The 10,142-nt window shown below is 39.1% G+C and overlaps 1 protein-coding gene across 2 annotated transcripts in view; it reads right to left on the bottom strand.

Moving 5' to 3' along the window:
* Positions 1-8,473, bottom strand: part of LOC141914719 (uncharacterized) — a 30,447-nt gene extending 21,974 nt beyond the window's left edge. Inside the window, exon 1 of one of the 2 annotated variants that reach the window (XM_074805993.1) lies at positions 8,291-8,473. The gene's annotated coding sequence lies outside the window, so the exon portion shown is untranslated. The remainder of the gene's footprint in view (positions 1-8,290) is intronic. The other variant, XM_074805995.1, reaches the window with a different exon arrangement.
* Positions 8,474-10,142: the final 1,669 nt, after the last annotated feature.

The raw sequence follows: 10,142 nt of genomic DNA on the forward strand, positions 1-10,142 counted from the left end.
AGTACCTAAGTATCTTTTCAAAGCCTGAGAAGCAATTCATACCTAGTATTTTCTGGCGACATCCAAATGAGAATACCCTACATAACCCTTTCTGTTCGAGAGGTAAAACTTTGCTCAATCAGGCGATATTCGTAAAAAAGATATCAAATCATTTATTTAACATAGTGTAAACTCATCGGATTTCGACACTACCATTCCGCTTTATCTTTATCTTTATTCGTATTATTATAGTTATTGTTATCAGTATCATTATTATTATCAATATCATTTTTATCATTACTATAATTATCATTAATACTATCATTATATATTTGTAATTGGCTGCGATTTTTGTATTATTTTTGTGCTCTGCGCAATGTTATCATAACTTGTGGAGTAAATAAGCTAAACTAAAATTGTATGCACAATATAACGAATCTTTCGGGCAAACTACGAATGACGGCTGATTCAGATGGATTGAACAAGCCAGGCGATCGTAATTAGAAAATCAGGATTGATTGATCTTTTTTTACCATTGAAAACGCCAACAGTAATTGAATGTTTGTTTTCAATTAGAAATGTTGGATTTTAGCTCTGAGGAAATTATTCTATCAATCACATCGTCGGATGCAAATTTTTTCTGCATCTTTCGCAAAATGGTCCCCACTCTCGTACATGTGTACCGGGATATCTTTTATAAATGTGATCAACGGTATAATCCGTCAAAATTGTAGGTACGTGTTATTTTGTAAGTTGAGAAGCGTGGGCGTTCATAAAGAAATCGACCATTTCTCGAAAAAGATCGTTCTCGATAAGCGCGCGCGATAAGTACCGAAAAAAAATACTGGGAAGCCGCGCAAAATAGACATCGTCGTCTCATCCGGTTGTACGAATAAGCATCATTTCAATTAAGGCTTAAAACACAGCAATTGTAGCTGAAAGAACAGGATGTCAAACCGGGCGAATTATAGTCATTATTTCCCGGCGATGTTGATGAGAAGCCTCGACGAAACTAATTCTCACATTCTGACTTAAGTTAATGCCGTATAAATAGTTGATACGATTTCCTTGCTTAGTTGTTCCACGTTTGTTGCTAAACGCATCGTTGGGTGCTTTGGAGTTCACGCGGCGCGTTCTTCTTTTCGGTGCGATATATTCTCGGCGGAGGTTTTTTCCGACGACCGTTCTTTGATCCGTATCAATAAGTAATGAGCCACGCCGGTGTGACGTAGGCGGTGGGTCACATGCCATCTAACATCTCATAAATGCGTGTTCATCGTCATCGTCTTCGTCGTTTTTGTACGGTCGAAAATGTATCGCGTCGCCGAAAATGGTGACAACGACACAGTTGTTGTCTTACGAACACGATTCTCACCGCGACGAAAATGAGCTCGGTGAAAATCACCTTCGAATTGTGTTTTCGACATTCTGATTCACGCGTGACATATCTGTCGAAATTCGAATTTCTGTCCGCCACGACGCGTCAAAGTAGATCTGGCAGCAGTATATTTACAACACGATGCCGAAGAACATGTTTATCAATGAAAACTGGCCAAAATAGAACATATTTAGGCATCGATTGTACATAATTGTAGGTGGGATACCGACACAAACGTTTAATCCAATGGGATACCTGCAGCAGCGCTACTGTGGTAATCGAGGATTCCGCTTATGGCAGGCGAAGATCCGCCAGGTTCGCTAGTAGATAGTTGGTCGTCCGCGTTCGCTTTCCCCTCTACGTTTCAATGAAATCTAGATTAACTCTTCTCTTAAAAGAATCAATTATATAAGAAAACTATACCGATATCTGAGTAAAAGAATGAAAGTATCGTATATCTTGTGGGTGCTATGATAATTTATGAATTGGGATGTCTTAAAATCCAGAATGTCATCGAAAATGAACTAAATTTCACAGCGGACGACCTACTGCTCGTCACGCCATCTGACAGGATAGCTGGTTTTGCAGGTACCCCATTTATCGTTTGATCAAGGTATACGTTACCTACTCTCAATTTTAGTCAATTTGTGTAATAAGAGATATTCTAAGAGATTAGTTTTTTATGTTAGCAACTATTTCACTAACTTAGTCAATTACTAACTACTAAATCAATTCGAAAACTTAGATATGCCGGAAGACGGATATGTTTCGAGGTGACGATGCTGAGAAAAATATAGCTACCCCATCTACTTGATATTTTAATTTTTTTCAATAAATGATTTTGTATTGAATGGCAATGGAACCTCATTACAGCGAACTTCACGGGACCGGAAAATATCTTCGTTATAACGAAATATCACATATTAATATAATATAACGAACAAAACTGATATATATATAATCTATATATTAATACGAAGCTACGTACCAAATAGCGTCGCCGTGGAGAAGAAGTTCGATTCCTGCGCAATACCGTATATATTTTGTTTATCTCCGATAGTTCCCGGCCTCCACGGGTACAGGTCATCAAAGCTCATAGGGTTTCCACGGGCATGGACACATAGATTTTAAATGGTCCGACTTAATTCCATTGCGAATAAATTGAACAGTTTGAAGTTCTGGGCCAAAGGCAATCACCCGTGGTTTCCGCAGGTATTACTCTAGTAACATATATAATATAACGTTATAATAACGAACTATCACGAACAGGATATTATCGTGTATGGGATTAATCAATTGTCTTACTTGCGACCAAATTTAATATTTGTTATATCCGACTAATCGTATCGGTTACAACCAACGGGAGGCATAATATGCCTATTTCTAGGCATTTTGTATCTAGACTAATCGTTTTGTCCCGAGTTCGTTATAACGAGGTTCCACTGTATTTTGTTAAAATGTGTATTCTTGATGATCTGTCATACAAGTGTAGTCCACACTCTGATAAAGAAGAATAATGACTAATAGGCTAATGATATTACGGGACCTTTAATACCTTGAATATTTCCAATTTCAAACTGGGGGGTCTTTTGCTGTCGTTGGCATCATTGAAATTATACCTCATCCCTATTTTAAGATCAGAAATTGTTCTATGATAGGCAACTTCTGAGAAATCATCATTTGGCCTAATGGATGCATTACCGAAATAGCGTAAAACACAATGTTTGTGTAGTTCGAACGACCCGCCTCGGAACGAGCTAATATTTGATGTCGGGTACACACGAAAAATAATCGCGCAGAATCTGCGAGCATATTGGAGGCAGGTAAGATAATTATTTCTGTTCCCTTTGTGTGTGGACTACATTTGCGTTTCACATTTGACCGCTGCCTATGATGTCCGTCGTCGATGTGTGAACACGGGAATTAGTCATAAACAACATCAAAGGCAATAAGCCAGAATCGAGCTAAACGCGCAAAGTTCTTCTTTACCCGGCAAAACATCGTGATTATCAAACTGCCAACTTGTTCGCCTGATGGATTTGACTGGTGTCTACGGGTTGCACGCATCTAACGTGGTAATATAACATCAAGGAGGTGAAGTAAGAGATCGGGTATCTCGTGAGTTCGTCAATTGGCCAGTTTGTCGGGTTAACACGGAAAATCGGCTAGACGCAGCTGCAGGCGACATTCGGGTCAACAAATTCACCAGACATTATACGTTGTATACAAATGTGGTCAAGCAAATATTCTCAAAATTGGTGGCAGAAACTAACGATGTCTATTGAAATCTCCATCGACTTTGGAAGGAGCTGATAAGCTAACTGTTACTTCAAAGCAGTTCTTTATTTGATATTAGGTTTTTAATGTATATTTGTTTATTGATTAATTCTGTAAATATTTTACGCGAAAAAAATCATATCATATAATCATAACATCATTCTGAAAATCTGTCGCAGCGTTCCAGGGGCGGATCCGTGGGGTGTTAGGGGGTCTCAACCCAGCCCCACCCCTCCCCCTGCTACCTGTTCGAAAATTTTCTGATAATGATATCATATCATACTAATGATGAAATTTCGATTGCGATCGTAATAGATTGCTGTTTCGGCGTCCGCCTGAAACTACTGTAGGTAATGCACATATCTTTATGAATGCATTTTTCATTTAAATATGAAATGAAAATATGTCTGAGAAAACACTGCGCTTTACCCCTCTGCTCAAATTTCTGACAAATGAAAGAATCATTCAAAGTTTTTTTTCTGCTGGTGAACGTATTGACTAAAGAGAATAACGCTTACTCCCTAAGTCCTACCTCGAAGCCACCGACATCCAATTTCGAAATATAAGTCTGGTGGTCGATAGAATTCTACTGCATGTGGCGGAAAAAATATTACATCACATTTGAAATGAAATACATCTCTCCCACTGCCTTCAAAGGCAACCCATACTCCCATCAATAATTCAAAACACGAATATAGGCCTACAATAGAACCACGTTTTATTAAAACATTCGACGGATGGGAATTGAACAGAAAAAAATGAGGATATATCGATTCGCGTCGAATACTGATTCACACGCGAAATATCTGATCGTGGGCGAAAAAGAATACGTAGAGCGTCGTTGGGAATGAATTATTGCGACAGTCACGTTTTAAGTCCCTTTGGGGTACAGTACGGCTGTCGGTGTCTGAAACGGTAGTTTCTGCAATTGGCGTCGAGGGCGTATTGGATAACCATCCTCGATAAAACCGGATATATAACCCATTCGAAGAGTTGAGTAGTCATCAGAGAAATGCCTTTAATGGCTAGATTGAATTTCACCCCGGTGACTTATACCCCGGCGAAACATCTCGACGGCGCTTCGCAGTTGTAAAATATTCTAAAGTACCCGATAGTAAAGGGGATATACTATTCTACGCGGATTTTTTTCGGACCAGAATACCGCGGATAGTTTGAAAATTAAATCAACATACAGTAGACCCGCCTAAGTGGGATCCAGTCATCTCGGATAACCGTTCAACTCGGATGTTTTTGAAATATTTTTGTGACACTTAAGATAAATACATACATCCAACTCGGATATCACTGAAGTCGGACACATTTTAAGGTCCCAAAAGATCCGACTGGAGCGAGGATGCAGGGGGGGCTATTTTACAGGAAAATAGAAAATAAAAAACTAGCAAAAAGTTTTAATTCATAAGCTCTGTATTTCCACAAAATGAGTTAATGTTTTAAGATTTTGTTTTTCGGGATGCCCTTTTGATTATATGATATGCTCTATTTTTGGAGGGCCTACCCCTCCCTGAATCAGACCCTAGATCCACTCCTGTAGACCTTCGGACTTTTAACACGGGGAATATGACCAAATGGACAACATGATCTTGAACCCTTTAAGTTAAGTTATTTTCCAAATCTGAACTTATTGAATTAGGCGGCCAAAACAATGAACCCCACTCAGTCACTTGACGGTTCAGGCTGGACGGTTGATTGTTAGATTTTACTATCTACTTATATTGAAAATGTTCATCCACATAGCGATTGTTTACTGCAGGATGTCCATCTTGATAAAGTTAGAAAAAGGCCTCATTCCTCCAGTGTATACGGCCAGTCACTCCCATTTACCCACAGGGCCTGCATAACAGAAATTTATATGCAGGCGTAAAGTAATAGAGGCAGCGATGTATATCAAAATGATCACCGAAAATCGTATCAGGCTGTGATAGATTTACGACAGGAAAAATGACCTTCCGGTGATTACTCATAAACAAGAGTCTGCGGTACAAAACACGACAGAGAACACGTTTTAATTAAGGTAATTCCGCGCACAATGCGCGACGCACGAACGTAGCACCTCTTCTAGTCTATTCGTGGCGTTTTAAACTTCAAAACGGAAACATTTTCGAAGACGAAAATCAACGATGACGATTATGAAAACCTAATTAATCTTACGAAATATCTCCGTCTAGCGAACCCTAAATGGATTGCCTGTGGCTTAATGGCGATTTCCAGTAATTCTGTGTTGCGCCCCCGTTTCCGAGAATAGCATGCAAACGTTTTAAACGGAGATTTGTAAAAAAAAAGTCCGGAATTGGCGCAATGTCATTCTCCAGAAGAAACATCAAACAGCACAAAGGACGGATAAATTCAGAATAACTGGCAATGTTGTTATTACATTGCTCCATAAGGCCCCCAATGACGTTGAATATATTCGATTTATAAGCTGTTGATTAAGAAAACGAAAAAAGAAAAAATTGTGGTGACTCATATTACAGAAGTCGCTGAGCGGCATAAGATATGATATCGTGGTGTGGGAGCTGGTTGTGGAAGTTGCCATTTCTTATTTTCGGGAAGAATTGACACACGCGTATATATATTTGAATCAAATATATGTATATGATATATTCATTTTTAAAAAGTAGCGAGAAATTATGTTAGAATAATGATGGGAATTCGGGCAGTTCTATACCACATCTCAGAATCACCATAAGAAACAGATTTTAGAAATTCTAAAAATGTGTCTGAAGCCTAGATGCTATCAGAAGAATTCAAATAATATATTTGAAATTTGTTGTCTAATTGTTGGATTTCTTGAATTTTCTAAGAATTTGGGAACAGGATCTGAAATGTATTGTGCTCCTGTGTAAGCATCTTATCGGGAATAGATTTAAATGTTCCCGATTCTCTTATAAAAGTTGTATAAGTATCTTCATCATATTACCCGATAGTCTCCCGATAGTCATCCCCCGTCTGTCCCGCAGGAGGTATAAATAACGCCTTGATTAAATCTTGGACTCTAAAATGAATAGTCCATAATTAGACGAACACCATGGCACCAGACACTATCGTGATCAGACAGAATCGAAACCTATCATTTAGTGCGTGGTCTATCGTCAGGTGAAATACGCGATACCCGACAGTTTCACTGGTGATGAGTTACGCGTGGATTTAGCGTATGATTATGTCTTATCATAATTACTACAATTAAAAGTTGCGTTAAAAATGCCAACTGTAAAATCAATGAAAGATTATCATACAAGTTTTACTTTGACGAAATAAATACAAATTATCGGCGTTAAAAATTTTCAGCTGGGCTCCAACTTCTTCTCAAAATCTCCCGAACAAATTTCATCAACGTGAACTCAGCCTCTATACGTGATTGATTAAGAAGTTTTTGACATGTTTCCGTCGAGGGGATGTCATTATTGAGAAAATGAAGTCCACGCGTACTCGAAATTAATTCTACTTCTTATCAAAGGGCTGGGTTTCGTGAGGGCGTTCATGCTTCATCGAACGTTTCAGTTCCCAGGGCCGTATGTAGCATTTTCATTTAGCGTTTTTGGAGGGTAACCACCCCCCCCCCCCGCTAAGTACAGCCCTAGTTTCCATTGTCGTTCAAATTGAAAAATAAGACTAAATACAAGATAAAATGTAAAAATTCATTTTAGCTCTTTAATTTCCTGCTATAATGAATCCTTGAATTTTGGTCCAAATTTAGTAATTTCCAGGTTGGATGTTATATAAATCATGTGTTTAGTTTAGTAGACTTTATTTACTTTCCAACTGCAAGTAACAGTGTAACCCTAGTAGGTCTTAAGATACGGCCAGGGCCTTTTCATTGGTTGGACTCACAACCTGACTAAGTAAGCAGAGCTTAGTTCATTTTTGACAGCCAACGCCAGAGGTAGTTTCGAACCAGGAACCTCTTCATGGTGTCACGAGATATTTTAACAAACAGCTAAACTGTTATCTGAGTTGACTGGATTCGACTTTAACGGAGTCTCCTGCGTTATTATATATTTAGTATCAACGGAATTAAGTCCGGTGGAAAGAATCGTCACACGTGCTTTCGTCGAAATACCTTTAAAACTAAAACTTTACGGTAAAACGAAACGTCGGTTAGAAAAAGTTTTCGTACGTAACGTTCATCCGTTTAAAATCGTTTATTTTTTGTTTAAAAACCGTTAAAATCTGCAAAGTTCATCGAATCAATTTTGATTTAAACCCGAGTCGTAAAAACGAGCTGATTTTATCATTATGGCTTCATTAATCAGGCGAACATTTTAATGCGCGTATACTTCCGTCCGATTTTGCATTGGATGAATCGTTTGATGGGTTTACCATGGAGGAGAAACTGAAAAAGGCAGCTCTAACAGGCTGATAAACAATCTACCGCGCGACCATAAATCACTGCGAATTAGTTTAATGCATGTTGGTAGATAAATGGATTAGAAATTTGACCAAATGTAACGATCATTTTTAAATGGAAAGTTTCCTCCGCGCGGCCAATTACGGGTATCCGAATCATAACCGAGACGCGGAAACAAATTTCAATTACACATACATCGACCGGTATACCAGAATTATTTCAAACACGAGTGTGCTATGTTTATACATAAAAAAAGAAGTACCCAGCGATTATATGAAAATCGAACTTACCGCTAACGGGCGAACGAGAAAGAGAGCAACAAGCAACTTCCGTCTGCTATGGTGACTACCGAACTCTGTAGCACATCAACCAATAAGCTGAACTTCAGAATCGACGGGCGATATATGATTATGCAGACGTTGCGCGCGTTGCTCGAGTTTATAAAGGTGAACGAAGTTCTAGGACCGACTACGCTCGTGTCGTGACGAATTTGCTACTTGCGTATGGCTAACCGGTTTCAATCAGCTCACGTCGGCGCGGCAAACTCGGCAAATCAAACGAAAGACGGCAGGAGTGGTCGCGCTTTTAAACATCTGATAGAATGCAGAAATAAACTCTTATCAGCCCGAGATGTCATGTAATGAATAGACCTGTTTCATTATTGATTAAATGTTTTTTTTATTTCTAGAAAGTATGAAGCCTGCGCTGTTCTTATGATTTCCGTGTAGAAAGATGTCGACAAGTTTTAATTCGTTCATCGACTGGAGGTATTTTGTCCTAATCGAAAGAAAATGTGGTGTTTTTTACGCAGTTATTTCTTTAAAACAAACGGTATCATAACTAGATACCGGCAAAGCTACAGTGGCAAGCGAGGATCCAGCGATCATCTACCAGGGTCCAGTTCCACAGCTCTGAGTTAAGATTTGACCTTAGAGTTAACTCATTGAAAATGAACTAACTTTAACTCAGAGTTAAGTCTTACTCACAACTGTGGAACTGGGCCCAGGATCGCTAGTAGCACTGGATTACCGCGCTTCAATTTCCTTCTGCATTTCGATCAAATTCGAATCTTTTTTTCTCATTTGTAAATCAATGTTTGGTGAAATCTATATTAGAATACACTGAGTATCTATCCGCCGACTTGTTTGATAATTTTCGGATTTGGCAGCCTGATTTTCGCTACGAATAAATAACCCAGTGTTTAGTTGCGGCATCTCCAGATTCTGGCAAACGCCGGTTTCCCATTTCAATGGTGTCGCTGTATCTGAATGATATGAGATTTCGTATTTACAAAGTAGATAATCAGAAATGTGGGCCTGATTTCTATGTGACGTGTGTTGAAGCCAAAGATTTAATATATGATTAAATTATAAACCTTGCAAATATATCTTCCATTTTGTAATTCTAAATGCAAAATAAATCCATTCATTCTTAGATTCAAAATAATCGTTGTTGATACTGTTGTTATTATCTATCATATACTAGCTCGGATACTCTTCTCTCATAATCTAACAGTAGATTCGGGTCTGATTCTTTTTCATCGAGCGCATGTTCCACAACGTTGCGTATTTTTCTATTTCAATATCAACTCTCGTCCGCGGGAGGTTAAAATGTCGCTATACACCGCTGAAGACAACTATCCTTATAAACACGAGACTTTCAGCACGTATCGCTGAAGGATGACGTTTGAAGTCGAAACGCTACGTGCGGCGGGGAGCACGGCTCGTCCGCGTGGCCGTAAACAACGTGAACAGGAGTCGCAAGCATTGCAATAACGTTGATCGATAGACATGGTCCAACTTATTCGGTCGTATACTAGCCCCTGTATGACCGGGCCCTCGACGTATCGGCCCCACTCCGCGCGGTGGCGCCACCCCGCGGGATTTACGCGAAGCAGCAGAACACAAACACGGCCACTCTCTCAATTTTCAATGATAGAAATCGTGTGTGCATTTCAATTATTTCGCTGTTAGGGTTTTAAGGCACAATATAAGTTGATGATGTGATATATGGGGATGTTAATTAATGATAATTCCGCAGTGAAGCTAGTCACGAACGGTGCCGATTGAGTGTATAGCTGCCAAAAACACTGAAATGTGCGTAGTTGCGTAACTATTTGCAGTGAATTGCAGACGAAACATG

Source organism: Tubulanus polymorphus, chromosome 1 (genome assembly GCF_964204645.1).
Source record: "Tubulanus polymorphus chromosome 1, tnTubPoly1.2, whole genome shotgun sequence".
In the NCBI taxonomy this organism is placed as follows: Eukaryota; Metazoa; Nemertea; class Palaeonemertea; order Tubulaniformes; family Tubulanidae; genus Tubulanus; species Tubulanus polymorphus.